Source organism: Fundulus heteroclitus, chromosome 3 (genome assembly GCF_011125445.2).
Source record: "Fundulus heteroclitus isolate FHET01 chromosome 3, MU-UCD_Fhet_4.1, whole genome shotgun sequence".
Classification (NCBI taxonomy): domain Eukaryota; kingdom Metazoa; phylum Chordata; class Actinopteri; order Cyprinodontiformes; family Fundulidae; genus Fundulus; species Fundulus heteroclitus.
The window spans coordinates 2697753-2712597 of NC_046363.1; positions in this window are offsets into that span (position 1 = coordinate 2697753).

The window sequence follows — 14845 nt, forward strand, 5'->3', positions numbered from 1 at the left end:
TTCTTTACAATGAACTTTGTACCTCTAACTTAGATCTGCAGTGAACCCAAGATTCACTGAATTATTCTTATGGTGATTGTTTTCAACTATCTTTATTTGTCCGTTTGTTCTTTTGTATGTACATAACTCATTAGTTTCTTTAATCTTTTGCTTAGTGGTTTAGTTAAGTTTCACTAAGCCTAGTAGAGAGGATTTGTTGATTGAAATGTATTGTTAATTTAGGTAAACATTATATCATGGTGTCCTCTGGGTGTGCATTTTTCTCTGTTAATAAATTCTTATACTTGAAGAGAAGTTGTCACTCATTTATTCCATATGTGTATAGAGTTTGCTGTTAAAAGAATGCCAGTGCTCAAATCAGTCTTTCAACTATTTTCCTAATATCAGCTGTTTGGGCTGATATTCACCGGACAATACCTAACATGCCAAGGGTTATTTAATAAGCATTTAATAACCTAAAAACATGCGTAATGGCACAACATTACACTTTAGTGAATTCCTTGGCCAAGATAAAAGACCCATGTATCTCAGAAGATGAGTGTCTGATGTTTTTCTTTTTAGTAAAGTAAATGTTAGAATTCCACCGAAAGTCAGTTAATCATTTTACTGAGTTTTACTTTCATGTTCACTAGAACATGTAAGCAACTACTCTACTTGAAAATGTTCCCTGGTGTGAAAAGTCTTGATTTTAGCAGCAACATTCAGATGATAGGTCAGAATTTGATGTAAACATGGTGTAATGGTATAGCAATGGTATCCCTTTATGGCCACAGTGAAGAAATCATATAAATGCTGCTTTCAGCAGGATAAGGTGATCTGAGTTACAAAACTCAGATCACCTCAAACTGGTTTATTGAAAATAAGCATAAGAATGAGCTAACCTTACTGCAGTGGCCTCCACAGTCACCCAAACTCAATCCAAAAGGATACATTTAGTATCCTGTCCTCACCCACACATGCTGGAACATGGTAGAGAGCTAGGGAACAAAAATTGACTTCAAGCGTTCACAATGTTTTAATTTTTTATGTAAGTCTAAAAGGCAAACACACACAAAAATGTATGTAATTGCACTAAAAACGGGGCAGTTGTACTCATTTTTGTTCACACAGTTACGGAGATATATTGGACATTTGCGTTTTGATCACTTTCTTACATTTATATAGCTAGTAGACGCTCAGTTGCAACTAATACTGCATCATTATGGATAGCTGAAGCAATATACACTCTGCTCAGTGAAAAATTATGCTTGCCAGAAACATGTCTTCATATTGAATTGTTTTATATGTGGCACCAAGCTGGTGAGTCTCAGAGCAGCCAGTTGGAGGACGTGCAGCATCACAGCCACGCCTTGCTGCACTGATAGGTGTGCAGTGGGTGCTCTGGTGGTGAAGAAACAAGGCTAGCCACCTAATTAACTCATCAAGCTTGCTACTACCCATTCAAAAGTAATCAAAGTGTTTCTCGCTATCCATCGCCTTCATGTCCTTTACCATTATGTTGTATTCCATTTCTTTGTCCTTAGTCCCATTTAATGGTCTTATGTACCATCCTTGTTTCATTTGTTTTTCTCAAGCTAGAAAGCAAATTAGCTCTTCCTCCATCGCTAAATGATGGCATTACAGAAAATGTGGGAAATTAGTAACTTGTCACAAAAAAATTTAGGAAAAGGTACACTGGACAATGATGTCTAAAACATCCAATGTGTGATCTCAGTGCGGCTCCCAATATAGGGTTTGCACTCTTTATCATGCTGTAGTGCAACCATATTTTTGGACTGACCTTTTGAAGAAAAAAAATCCAGCCACTATAGGGTGGAAACCTAACAGAATACAAACAGGCTTTCCTGTACACACCCTTCCTGGTATGTTAATAAATATACCACTTTTCCTCACTGTGGTATTATCACTTGTAATGGCTTTGAATAAAATACCAAATAGCAATTTTTCTGTCTTTTAACATCATTTTATTACCCTGTGGACTTCCTGATAGCAAAATAATTATAATAGTCCAGCCTCAAAGTTAGAAATGCAAGGACTAGTTTATTTAATATTCTGGACATGAAGGGGGGAAATCCTAGAAACCTGTTTAAAAGTGGATTTAGAGGATCTGCCGTGGCATAAACTAACACCAATTCCAAAAGAGTAAAAAACAAAGCAACTGGACTTATTTTCTGTAGTTTGAAGACGTTTTGTTTCCTATCCAGGAAGCTTTCTCAATTCAAAAAGTCTGGAGTAATGTGGAGTATCAAGCTTTATACTACTGCCCAACAAAGGCCTTGTAATGGCTTAGATAACATGCAAATTCAACAGAAACAGGTCCACCCCATTAGTAATGAGCGGTCGTTAAAGTCATTAAGCCAGCAGATTGAACCAAAACTGGTCCACTCTTCTGTAACGGGGAGTCAGAGAGAACCATCCCCAGCGTTATTTGCCTTGCTTGCCGGAACGATGTTTTGATCACCCGTATGGGGGTGATAATTGAGGTGATGATTGGCCAGAATTAATCCTATAGCTGTATAAACCAGCGTTTACAGAAGCACCCTGCTGAGAGAGAGGGGCCGTCCTTTGTGCCTGTGAGGGTCTCATTTTTGCAGCAGGGTAGAATTCCTTTTGTTACCTTCTCCATACTACTGTTCAGAATTCAATCTGACATCAATTATTCATCATGGCGGTAATATGGCACAACATTTGGCAGAGGATTACTCAAGGACATCTTCACAAAAAACAATAGTAGGTAAGGTGGGGGAACTACCTGGAAAGAAGATGCAAAAGATTAGTATGAAAGCTTGGGAGAGACAAGGGAATCAAAAAGCGTGAGCAAACCATCTAGTGCCTGACTAGTGGATCCAGTCTCTATTTGAAGTTCCTCCTAATGTGCCTAACAAGCCACAACTACAGTGCCTGCCCATCACACCCTGAAGGAGAGAGAAAGTACAACACCAAACAACCTGCATGTAGAATCAATGTAAATGACATCCAGATTAAAAGCTTGACTAACTAGTTCCTTTTTCAAAGACTTCTGCCTTGAATTTAAAAGGAGAACATTTTAAATTATCTCTGATTTTATGTATTCGAGACATGACTGTACTCTAACTAGTTTGTATGAAGTAAGATCACTGTCAAAAGAAACTTGTACATAAAAGGACAGTTGTGTGCATATTAGTCAGAAGTTGTGCATAACAAAAATTTGTAAACTCATAATAATTGAAATCTCATGCAAAAGATACAACATACAGTTTAAATAGTTACAACTTCAACAACTAATAGATACAAATTTCAAGTTTAAATTTGGGCTTTACTCTTCATGAACACAAACAGCAGCGGCTGCTTGAGAATATGGATTTTTCTTTGAGAATATGAATTTACAACAGTGGTTTGACGTCACGGTTTTCAAAGCTGGTTAATCGAGCACAGATTAACCAGCCAAGGAACACACCAGCCATGTCAGGGAGAAAGTTGTGGAGAGGTTTGTAGCAAACTTAGGCTATAAAAAGATTTCACAAGCTTTAAACATCTCACAGAGCCTTGTTCAATCCATCATCCAGAAATGGCACATCTGTAAACCTACCAAGACAAGGCCATCCCCAGGAATATTAGTTGTACACTGCACAAATGTGGTCTTTATGGAAGAGTGGGAAGAAGAAAGCCATTGTTAAAAGAAAACTATAAGAAGTCCCATTTGCAGTTTGCCAGAAGCCATGTTGGAGACACAGTAAACATGTGGAGGAATGTGCTTTGGTCAGATGAGAACAAAATTTAACCTTTTTTTCCAAAATGCAAAATGTTATGTGTGGCGGAGAACTAACACTGCACATCACTCTGAACATATGGTCCCCGCTGTCAAACATGGTGGTGGCAGCATCATGCTCTGGGGTTGCTTCTCTTCAGCAGGAATAGGAACGATGACTAGAGTTGATGGGAAGATGGATGGATCAAAATACAGTGCAATTTTTAAAGAAAACCTGTTGGAGTCAGCAAAAGAATTGAGGCTGGGGCGGAGGTTCATCTTCCAGCAGGACAACCACCCTAAACATAAAACCAGGGCTACAATGGAATGGTTTAAAACAAACATATTCATTGGTTAGGGTGAGCTTGTCAAAGTCCAGACCTAAACCCAATGGAGAATCTGTGGCGGGATCTGGAAACTGCTGTGCACCAACGCTCTCCATCTAATCTGACTGAGCTTGAACTGTTTATCCAAGAAGAATAGGCAAAAATGACTAGATGTGGAAAGCTGGTAGAGACATACCCTAAAAGACTTGCAGCTGGAATTGCAGCAATAGGTGATTCCACAAAGTATTAACTGAGGGGTGCTGAATACTTTTGCACAATGCACTTTCAGTTTTTATTTGTAAAACAAATCATGCATAATTTTCTTCACAATTGTATACCCATTTATGTTGGTCTTTCACATAAAATTCCAATAAAATATATTTATGTTTTTGGTTGTTACATGAGAATGTGTGGAAAAGTTAATTGGGTATTGCTCCATTTGCCAGTCACTGTATTTGATTGGGCCCATTTTGCCCCCTGGTAAACATTTGGCTACAGTGTCTCTAATTCCATTTTACTGACTATGGAGCTGTCAATTACCAATGTGTTGCTGAGCGGGGAAAGTCTGTCAGAAACATGGACAGGTTGGTGGTGACCCGTGGGTTGGGACTATGTTTCCTATGTACTGTCATCCAGCAGAGTCTGAAACACCACAAGTTCAAGAGTGAAAACAAGAAACATTTCTCTGTTTAACAATCCATTTATTATGGGATGGAATGGGGAAGTTCATATCATGAATGAGCACAGGACAAATAAGCAGCAGCTATGTGATGCAATCCTGTCTTATGGAATGTTTTTGACAGCTTGTTTAAGGAACATCACAAGAATTAAGAGAATTCTGCAGAAAATTGTGTTTTGTGATGGCACTAGAGATGTGTGCCTGATAAATTGGTCAGTTAGTGTACATTTTCTTGTAAATCTGAGTTTGCCATGTTCAAGTTAAAGCTATAGTTGATAATCAGAAACACTTTTTGTTATACTGTGTAACATAGTCCTTCCATCCTGAGATTGGCCAGTACATTATGTATTCAGAAAAATTAACAACAAATATCAGACCTCAGTGAGAGCTGCAGGACTGTAAAAACTCCAATCCTACCATTTGGTCCAAATGGAAAGAACCACTCAGATGCCTTCATGTCTTGTACTACCCACACACCCTTCTGTCGCTCCTCCTCCCCATGAACAAACATCACGTTTCACTATTGCTGGAAATAGTCAACACACCCCTCCATGTTAGCAGGAGAAAAATAGAGAAGAGGAGAAGATCAAGCTTACTTACTGGTGAATGAGATATGAGGTAGTTTAGTTGATGCCCAAAATGGCTTGAGTCACCTCTCAGATGTGCATTCAAGTTTCCGGGTCTTTGAACTTAGCATTGATATGAGGTGGGGGAGGAGGTGCAGCTTTGAGGAGGTGCCACTTTCAAATATTGCTAGCTCTCCAACATTACCAACTACAGCTTTAAGGCAAGAATTGGTTTTAATTATTAGAAGGAAACTTATTTTCTGAAGTTAGTATTAAGGATGGCTGTATACCCAGTGTGTGCCAAAAAGAAAAACATATTTCACCCTCTACACCTCGGACTTTACTTACAACATGGACAGCTGCCATCTTCAGAAGTTCTCAGATGGCTCAGCCATTGTGGGCTGTGTGTCTGAGGGGAACGAGCTGGAGTACCGGTCGGTCATCATGGACTTTGTGGACTGGTGTGAGAAAAACCATCTGTGCTTAAACACCAGTAAGACCAAGGAGATGGTGATCGACTTCAGGAGAAGACCCCCACCTCACTCACCTGTGAACATCCAGGGGCAGGACATAGAAACTGTGGAGAGTTTCAGATACCTGGGTGTTCACGTCAACAATAAACTAGACTGGACTCATAACACAGACGCTCTGTATAAGAAGGGCCAGAGCCGGCTTCACCTCCTGAGGAGGCTGAGGTCCTTTGGAGTGAGCAGGCCTCTGCTTAAAACTTTTTATGACTCTGTGGTGGCCTCAGCCCTCCTCTACGCTGTCGTCTGCTGGGCTCCTGGCAGCACAGAGCGGGACAGAAAGAGGCTGAACAAGCTGGTGAGGAAGGCCACTTCTGTCCTGGGCTGCTCTCTGGACTCTGTGGAGGAAGTGGCTGAGAGGAGGGTGTTGTCCAAGCTCACATCCATCATGGACAACACCTTCCACCCCCTGCACCAGACTGTAGAGGAGCTGAGCAGCTCCTGTAGTGACAGACTTAGATATCCTGTCTGTAAAAAGGAGCGCTACCGCAGGTCATTCATTCCTGCTGCCATCAGATTATATAACGCTGCACTATAACTGTAACCACAACTGTAATTATAACTGTAACCACAACTGTAACCATAACTGTAACCATAACTGTAACTGTAATAACCTACGTGCAATAACTAATGTGCATAGTAACTAATGTGCAATAACTAATGTGCAATTCTATTTAATACACTGTGCAATAATCCTGAAAGAAGTGACTTCTGCTGCTATTACACCTGAACATATGTCAATACAAATGTATATAAATCACTGTGAATGTACATAAGACATCCTGTGCTTTATTCCTCTTTTGTATTTTTATTCTTATTTTCTTATCTACTTCTTTTTGATCCACTGTATAAAAGAGAACACACTGTATATACCTGATGCACCTTGTCCTATTTTTGGCACCTTCTTCTGATTACTGATTACTGAGCCGATGTGACATGTGAATTTCTCTAATGTGAGATCAATAAAGCCTATCTTATTTTATCTTATATTTGACTAGAAGAAAGCTGTAAAGCAGCTTTAGCTGACAATACAGCTTATAATGTTAAAGCTAATAAAATGCAGTGCCTTTTCTTGTTTGTGAGATATTTTTCTGTCCCTGGCTAATGCATGTAAAATCAGATAATGATAATACATATGCTATAGGTTTGAAACTGAAAAGATGCTCTTTAAAAGCTAGAACTTCTATTGTTATGTTGCATATGTGTATGTGTGAATTTGTGGCTAAATTAGTTTATCAACAATTATTGGGAATGCTTCTGCATGCAGAGCCATCTTTTCAAACTGCTAAAACAATGAATGTAAATAGGCACAATTTGCAGAGGTAGGTGACACTGCAGCAGTGGCAATACCCATAAACTGTTCTCCAATAGATGTTTAAACAACAGTAGATAAAAACCTGTCTTTTACCTTAGTTGTGACTGAAGAAATTACCCGATTTGAACTTTGTTGGCATTATATTTTTATTTCAAGTGTTTGATCTATTGTGCATCTGAATGGTGTTTGATGAAGAAGATGGCTGGATCAGTGTGTTAAGGCTGTAACTCAACACTCGTCTCTCCATGCCCTTTTGGCTCCCACAGAGGATCAAGCAGGATGGGAGATTGCCCTTTTGAGGCTCTATCTCAGGCAAATTGTCAGATGGCTCGCCCACCTTTTCTATCAATTTACAGACCTTTTGTACCAAGGCAGCTCTCCTCTCATTACTGCAGCCCTGGGTTCACGCACAATCTTTTAGATTCAATTAGCTTAGATGCACAGCAAAATATCGAAGGGCATTTTGCTGGAGCGAAGCCTCAAGGAAACGGGGAAAGGTCACACATCTGACTTCCTCTCTGAGAGGTACGAGGAGGATAGAAAGAAGAAAAAATGTCACATTCAATGGAATGAAATGGTATTTCATTCCCAGCACTACACTGCCACAATGACAAAACTTCATTTTCCTTCAGAAAATGTGCTGCCTCGAGCCACCAACTGTTTCAGTTAATTCATAGAACAGCTGGCTTTTAATATCCCAGGTACATTACGGCTTTAGCACTTCATTAATATTCAGGCTCCAGCTCCTGGCCATTCTTTATTGCAGTGAAATATGCTGTCATTGCCCCAGTAAGAGCACAAACTAGGAGGTTGAACTCTCAGCAAAGCATTGCAGTAAATGGAACATACCCAGCTGGGCTGCTGAAACCAACACCTATTTGGTGAATAAAGTGCTGCCTTTTGACAAGAGGTTTCACATAAAAATACTGTATCATGCATGCAAATTTAGACATCAGCCTCTTTCACTGTACAGAGAATGACCTTGGTGGATGACAGGTTCCAAAGGAGGAATAATACACGTCTTATACAACCTGCAGCTGATAAAAAAAAATGTCAATTAAACTTTGAGATGTCTGGATTCATGTGAATAAAAAAATTTGCATGACATCTGTTATAACGGGAATTATTTTACTGCAGGAAAAATCAGTATTGTTTTTCTTTATTTATTCACAATGAACCTGATACTCTGTCATAAAAACAGAAACCTTTAGGAAGGTGTGCATCACATTTGGTCTAAAACTACATATTTTGTGAAGCTCTCATTGCTTTTACCAGCCGTACCTCTCTGTGCATCACTTTTTAATTTGGAATATTTTCAGTTAATATTAAACCAGCTAACAATGATTTGCACACAGGAACAAGAATTCTTTGTAAATGAGGAGAGATTTGAGCGGGTTTCTTGTCTGTCCATGACTTTTTACACATATTGTTCTTCATGTTGCCTATTGCCTGAATGATTCCACTTCATTAAACCAAACTTAATTTGTGGGCTATTTTGCTTTGATTTCATTGCTTTTATGGATTATTTGGGTTGTTGCTGATATCTGGTATGAATAATACAAAAATAACCTATTTAGAGATATTTAGATTGAGAAAAGCGTTGACATGCTCAATGCTTATTTTTCCCAGGTGGGGAACAATGTCTTAGTTACGTTTTTCTCCTTTCAAACCTAGAGGTACGGTCCGGAACTACTTCAGTTCAGATTGTAGCCTGTATTTATTTCCTGTGCCAATCATATGAAAGCTCCCAAAATTCCCAAAACAGATCACAGAATTTTATATTTTATTTTGGCAGTGAGTATCAGCCTGCTAACATGGAAGCCAGTAAGAGAAGCGGACCAGAAACACAACATCATATACATATCCTGTGCAAGTAAGAATTCAGTGGAGTTTCAATTCAATTCAATTCAATTCAATTTTATTTATATAGCGCCAAATCATGAAACATGTCATCTCAAGGCACTTTACAAAGTCAAGTTCAATCATATTATACAGATTGGGTCAGATTATACAGATTGGTCAAAAATTTCCTATATAAGGAAACCAGTTGATTGCATCAAAGTCCCGACAAGCAGCATTCACTCCTGGAGAAGCGTAGAGCCACAGGGAGAGTCATCTGCATTGTACATGGCTTTGCTGCAATCCCTCATACTGAGCAAGCATGAAGCGACAGTGGGAAGAAAAAACACCCATTAACGGGAAAAAAAACCTCCGGCAGAACCGGGCTCAGTATGAACGGTCATCTGCCTCGACCGACTGGGGTTACAGAAGACAGAACAGAGACACAACAAGAGAAACAAAAAAGCACAGAAGCACACATTGATCTAGTAATCTGTTCTACATTAGATGGTAGTAGCAGGTGAGCCGTCTTCTCTGGATGATGTCACAGTTAACAGAACGCCAGACCAGGTGTACCTACTATGAAGAAAAAAGAGAGAGAACAGTAAGTTAAAAGTTGAAATGACAACACATAATGCATAATTGAAGAACAGTAGAACTCAATATAGTGAGAAAATTAGATCCTGATATACTCCAGTAACCTAAGCCTATAGCAGTAAAACTATAAAGGTAGCTGAGAGTAACATGAGTCACTAGTTATAATTTTTGTCAAAAAGAAAAGTTTTAAGCCTAGTCTTAAAAGTAGACAGGGTGTCTGCCTCACGGACCAAAACTGGGAGTTGGTTCCACAGGAGAGGAGCCTGATAGCTAAAGGATCTGCCTCCCATTCTACTTTTAGAGACTCTAGGAACCACCAGCAGACCTGCAGTCTGAGAGCGAAGTGCTCTGTTAGGAACATACGGGGTAATCAGAGCTCTGATATATGATGGAGCTTGATTATTAAGGGCTTTATACGTTAGAAGAAGAATTTTAAATTCTATTCTTGATTTAACAGGAAGCCAATGAAGGCTTGTTGTCGTTGTTTCACGACAACAACGCAGCATTGAGTAAATGGCAGGTCTCTGAGAAAGGCATCATGTAAGTGGTGTTCCGATTTTAACCACTAAGTACTTATACCTACTTTAAGATGCAATTCTGCAACATGATTGTGTCCGAACCAAAAACGGTTCATGCCAAACGGTTGAAGACGAATTGTTACAAGATGGATTCTTGTGTGTTTGTAAATGCACAAATACCGCAAGAATTCATCATCCAGGCAAGGTTAGTCTTTCTGTGGAAATTTTACTTTACAATACCAGAGAATATTAGTTGCAATATATACATTTACAATAGAAAAATGAAAAATGTATCTTGTATATGTACTCATTTTTGACATCAGAGGATATTCACTTTTTTTCTTGTAAACGTGAAATTAATGTAGAAATCTTTGAGTTGTTTAAGCTGAACTCTTCCATGCTTACTCTCCCATGACTTCATACTGTTGTTACTTTGATCAGCAATGGCCCTAATACTCCATCGTAGAGCACCCTAAAAAATGTTTCATTTTACTGTATATATTTTTACTAAATATTGAAATTACATAAATATGTTTCTATAGTTCTTCAATATTCAAGCTGGTCTTTTAAAAGCATTTTACAGTATTTTATATAAAACTTTATTTTCAGATTAGACTAAAATGTATTAAATCAAGTGAACAACACTGAAACAAGTAAAATAAATTTACCACATAAGTAGTTACAAGCAGATTACATCCTTCTTAAATGTAGTAAGTGCTCTGATGTGCAGCATAATATATGTAGGAGAACATTTTAGAGAATGATTAAATAAAAGTAAAGAAAATTAATCAAAACTGCTTATAGGATTTGCAAGAATTATGCTATTCGGAGGCACATAGTGCTCAAACAACCTAATTCTGGCCAAAAAGCGGTACAGTTTCTTTTGAAACTGCAATTTGTTATATGGTATGACCTGTGTGAAGAATCCAGTTGGAACAGTGTGCAGCTGCTAATCATCAGTATCCTTCTTACCCTCCTCCATCATCCACAACAATCAAGTAGCAGAAGAGATCAACAAAATGTTATCCAAGTGCCTTTCTATTATTGCCCATTCTCAGTCCCTTGTGGGATAAGACAGAAGTGGAGGATAATGCCCTTTGATGGCCTAATTAACAACATGAGGTTAATGTGTCTGGATGGATAGTAATGATGTTATAGGCCACTTTTTCCTCACGCTACATCAATGTGCCACTTAAAGCACTGCGGCAGAAAAACAAGCCCTCGAAGTGAGAAAAATCAAAGCGAACTCACTGTGGCTGGAACTGTTAGTGCACCATTAGTCAGGAGTTCATGGACAGTAAGAGGGAATATGTGGGTGTGTTTGACAGAGTTGTCATGACAGGCGATGTTTCAAACAAACAGCGGTAAATTGAGGAAAGGTCAGCCTGCAGAGATCAACTTGCAATTTACCAAAATAAATAAATGAAAAATAAATAAATAAAACAAGCTCCAAGATTTTGTCAGTTTATCTTAATAACTAGATTTCAAACTTTCTTTTCTATAAAGTTTTGTAGGGTTTTACTGAGAAATTTCTACAGTCTAAGGCTACTGGAAGACTTATTGACAACCTTCCCTGACTTTTCTGTGCTGTCTTTTCTTTCCGTGTGCCGCTTGGATTTTGTGGACAACCAGCGCGTTCCTCTGAGAGACATTAGGTTTTTACTACAGCCTCAGAGGGAGTTATGAATTGTTGGTTTGTACACTGCTAAGTCAGAAAAGAAGAAGGAAAAAAAGGGGATGGTCCAACAAGATAACGGTGCAATTTTTGGTATCTTTTTTGTTCCTAAGAGAAATTTTGTCTAAATCAAAACTCAATGTATCAAAAAAAGTTAAATTTTTTTGTTCTTCTGATTTGACCCTCTGTTTTATTTGCTGGCTTTTCAGCGGGAGTATCATTGTCACTGTTCGTGTGCATAAGCGACCATAGTCTCAAAGATAAAGGGTCCATCCGAATACCCTTATAGGGTAAGGACTCTTTACCCAAAGCAGAAGTGCATCAGTGGGTGTGGAATCATGTGTTTTAGTCATAGGTAAAATAATGTTTCATTGAACTATATATGTGATTGCAATCAAGGTGAGGTATGTAGTCTCTGTAGCTGAACTTGTGAACTATAATCATGCCATGTTTGTGAATGCTAGTAAAAGGGAGCAAGGTTCTATTTGAAACTTCCTGCTTTGTTTTTGTAATGGTTTTCAGATATTTTGTCCACATGCAGATACGAACAGGTGACAGCAGATAGTTTATTTGGAAATGTGCAAATAACAAGGACAAAATAATGACTGCAGCAGCGAGGTCTGAACGTCGAAGCGGAGGAGACTGCAAGAGAACGGAGTTGTTAGATCGACGGCTAGAATCGAGTAATTATCAGAACGAGCTCTGCTTACCATTAGCCGGGCGGACCTAACTGGGGAGGAGTGAGTGCTGAGGGAACCCTGTGAGCCTGCTCTAGATGAAGTAGGTGGCTAGTGGCTGGAGGGCAGCAGCAGCTGACGAGGGATCCAGAGCAAGCCTCCGCTGGGTCGAGTGACAGACGGATTGACCAGAGTTGAAGCGGGACCACCAGAATCCGGGAGGGGAACCTCAAGCCCAGCTGGGTAATTTCCAGGGAGCAAGAGGGGGAGCACCAGAGCAAAATCTGAGCCTGGTGATTCTGGAGGTGATTCTTTGGACGGAGCGTCAAGGCAGGTGAGTGCTTACCAGCGCAAAAAAACTATGACAAAAACAGGAGACTCAAAGTTAGTCAAAAGTTGAGTGTAGAAAAACTCACGAACAGGTTTTCCAGGAGCTTGGTCAGAGGCCACGTCGTACCACGACTGGTTAAGGCTCTGGCGTCTTCCATCTGGACATTGGTCCAGGAATCTTTTCCATATTATAGGGTAATGGCCGATAATCTGCCCCCTTTCATGGTGTCACAGCTAACGGAACACCAGAACAGGTGTACCTACTATGAAGAGAAAAAAGAGAGAACAAGAAGATAAAAATTCAAATAACAGCAAATAATGCAAACTGGAGAACAGTAGGAGAATTTGAGAAATAGATCTTGATGCCTTCCAGCAGTCTAGGCCTATAGCAGCATAGCTAAAGAGATTGCTCAGGATAACCTAAGCCACTTTTTGATAACTTTGTCAAAAAATAAAGTTTTAAGGCTGGTCTTAAAAATTGACAGGGTGTCTGCCTAATTTTAGAGCTGTATTGTCACACTACACTCATTCAATACACAAAAGGGTAGGGGTGTAAAACTGCATTTTAGTCAGGTAATGTCAAGTTATAAGCTATTCTTATGTTTAACCTTATCAAACTAAAGCATTATTGGCTATATTCAACAAATTAAATTAAGGATGGGATGGTGTGAGTTATTGGAATAACTGAAATGTGTATTCATCTTTTTGCCAGCATTTTGCTCCACCCATCCATTTAAAAAATTGATTGACATTAATTTTCTTATAGTTGTATAATTTGTGCAATTATTTAAATGAATAAATGTTATGTGGCTCTAACAGTGTTAGAAGAAACCCTAAAAAAAATAAGACAATGAGGTGGTTCATTTGTCTCGGGTAAATATGTAATTTAAGAGTCTCATCTTTGTCTTTCAGTTTTGGATGGTCTACTAACTCTTGTGGGGCCTTCAGTCCCAAAACTCCTGTATGCAGTTGTAGTCTTTTTATACACATATATATAATGGATAAGTGTAAACTCAATCTTGTATCTTTCATTGTAGCATAAAGAATGAAGACACTTTGCCAGCTGTCACAGAGAGGGAAGAGACACAGATGCTTACTGAGCTCCAGTCCTTAACGATGTATTCTAACAGTTTTACCTCTATATTTTTGAGTGTGTAGCAGAATAATAGTTAGACATTTTTCCATATAAGAACAATGCTGAAAATTCAGGTGAAGAGTCCGCCTCTGTAGCACAATTTGCTACTGTTAAAAGTCAAACTTCATGACTTAACATAAAAAGAGTAGAAATGCAACTGAAATTAAAATATCTTTCTGTCCCTGGAGCTCCCAGTGAAAAAGCTGTACAAGGTTTGCTTACAAGAATACATAAAAAGTCTTATAATAAAGGAGTACCTAACAATGGAGCTGCAGAATACACAACTTGAAATAATTGCAGCAGAATCTGTTAAATAGGTGTGAGGGGTTCACAGGGTGGATGATTTGACCTGAATAAAATATTAACAACTACTATTTTCACTTACAGACAATAAAAAACATCTAACAAAATTAAATGAATGTTGTCTTTAGTGTTGTTTAGTGTTTTCATACTCGGCTCCTTTTCTGTTTTCTGTTCTCTATTATTTTAGTAGTTTGTTGGATATTACATGAGGCTACAGATTGGTGTTGCTAAAAGAAGTAACTGGGAATACAACAGATTTACAGACATAGTGGACGTAACAGGTGTGACATATATGGACAAAAGGCACTGATAAAGGAAAGTGGGTTACTTAAAGTATCTCAGGGCAGCACTACTCATGGATAAACTTGCTATTCAATAGTCTGGCAGATAATGCCCAGTAGTGACCAGTTTCTACTGACAGGGGCGTGTCCCTGCTGATCTATAAGAAGCTGATGTGACCCTTATTCGGGGCCAGTGCTTCCTTATTGTTTTTTCCCGTGTTGAACCTGTTTAGAGCCTCAATATTGTACCATTTATCTGGCTTGTTTAGATTAAAAGTGTTAAAGTATAGTTTCTAGTTTCCTCCTAATGCTATTCATTTATTCAATGTGTGACCACTTCTACAGTGTAG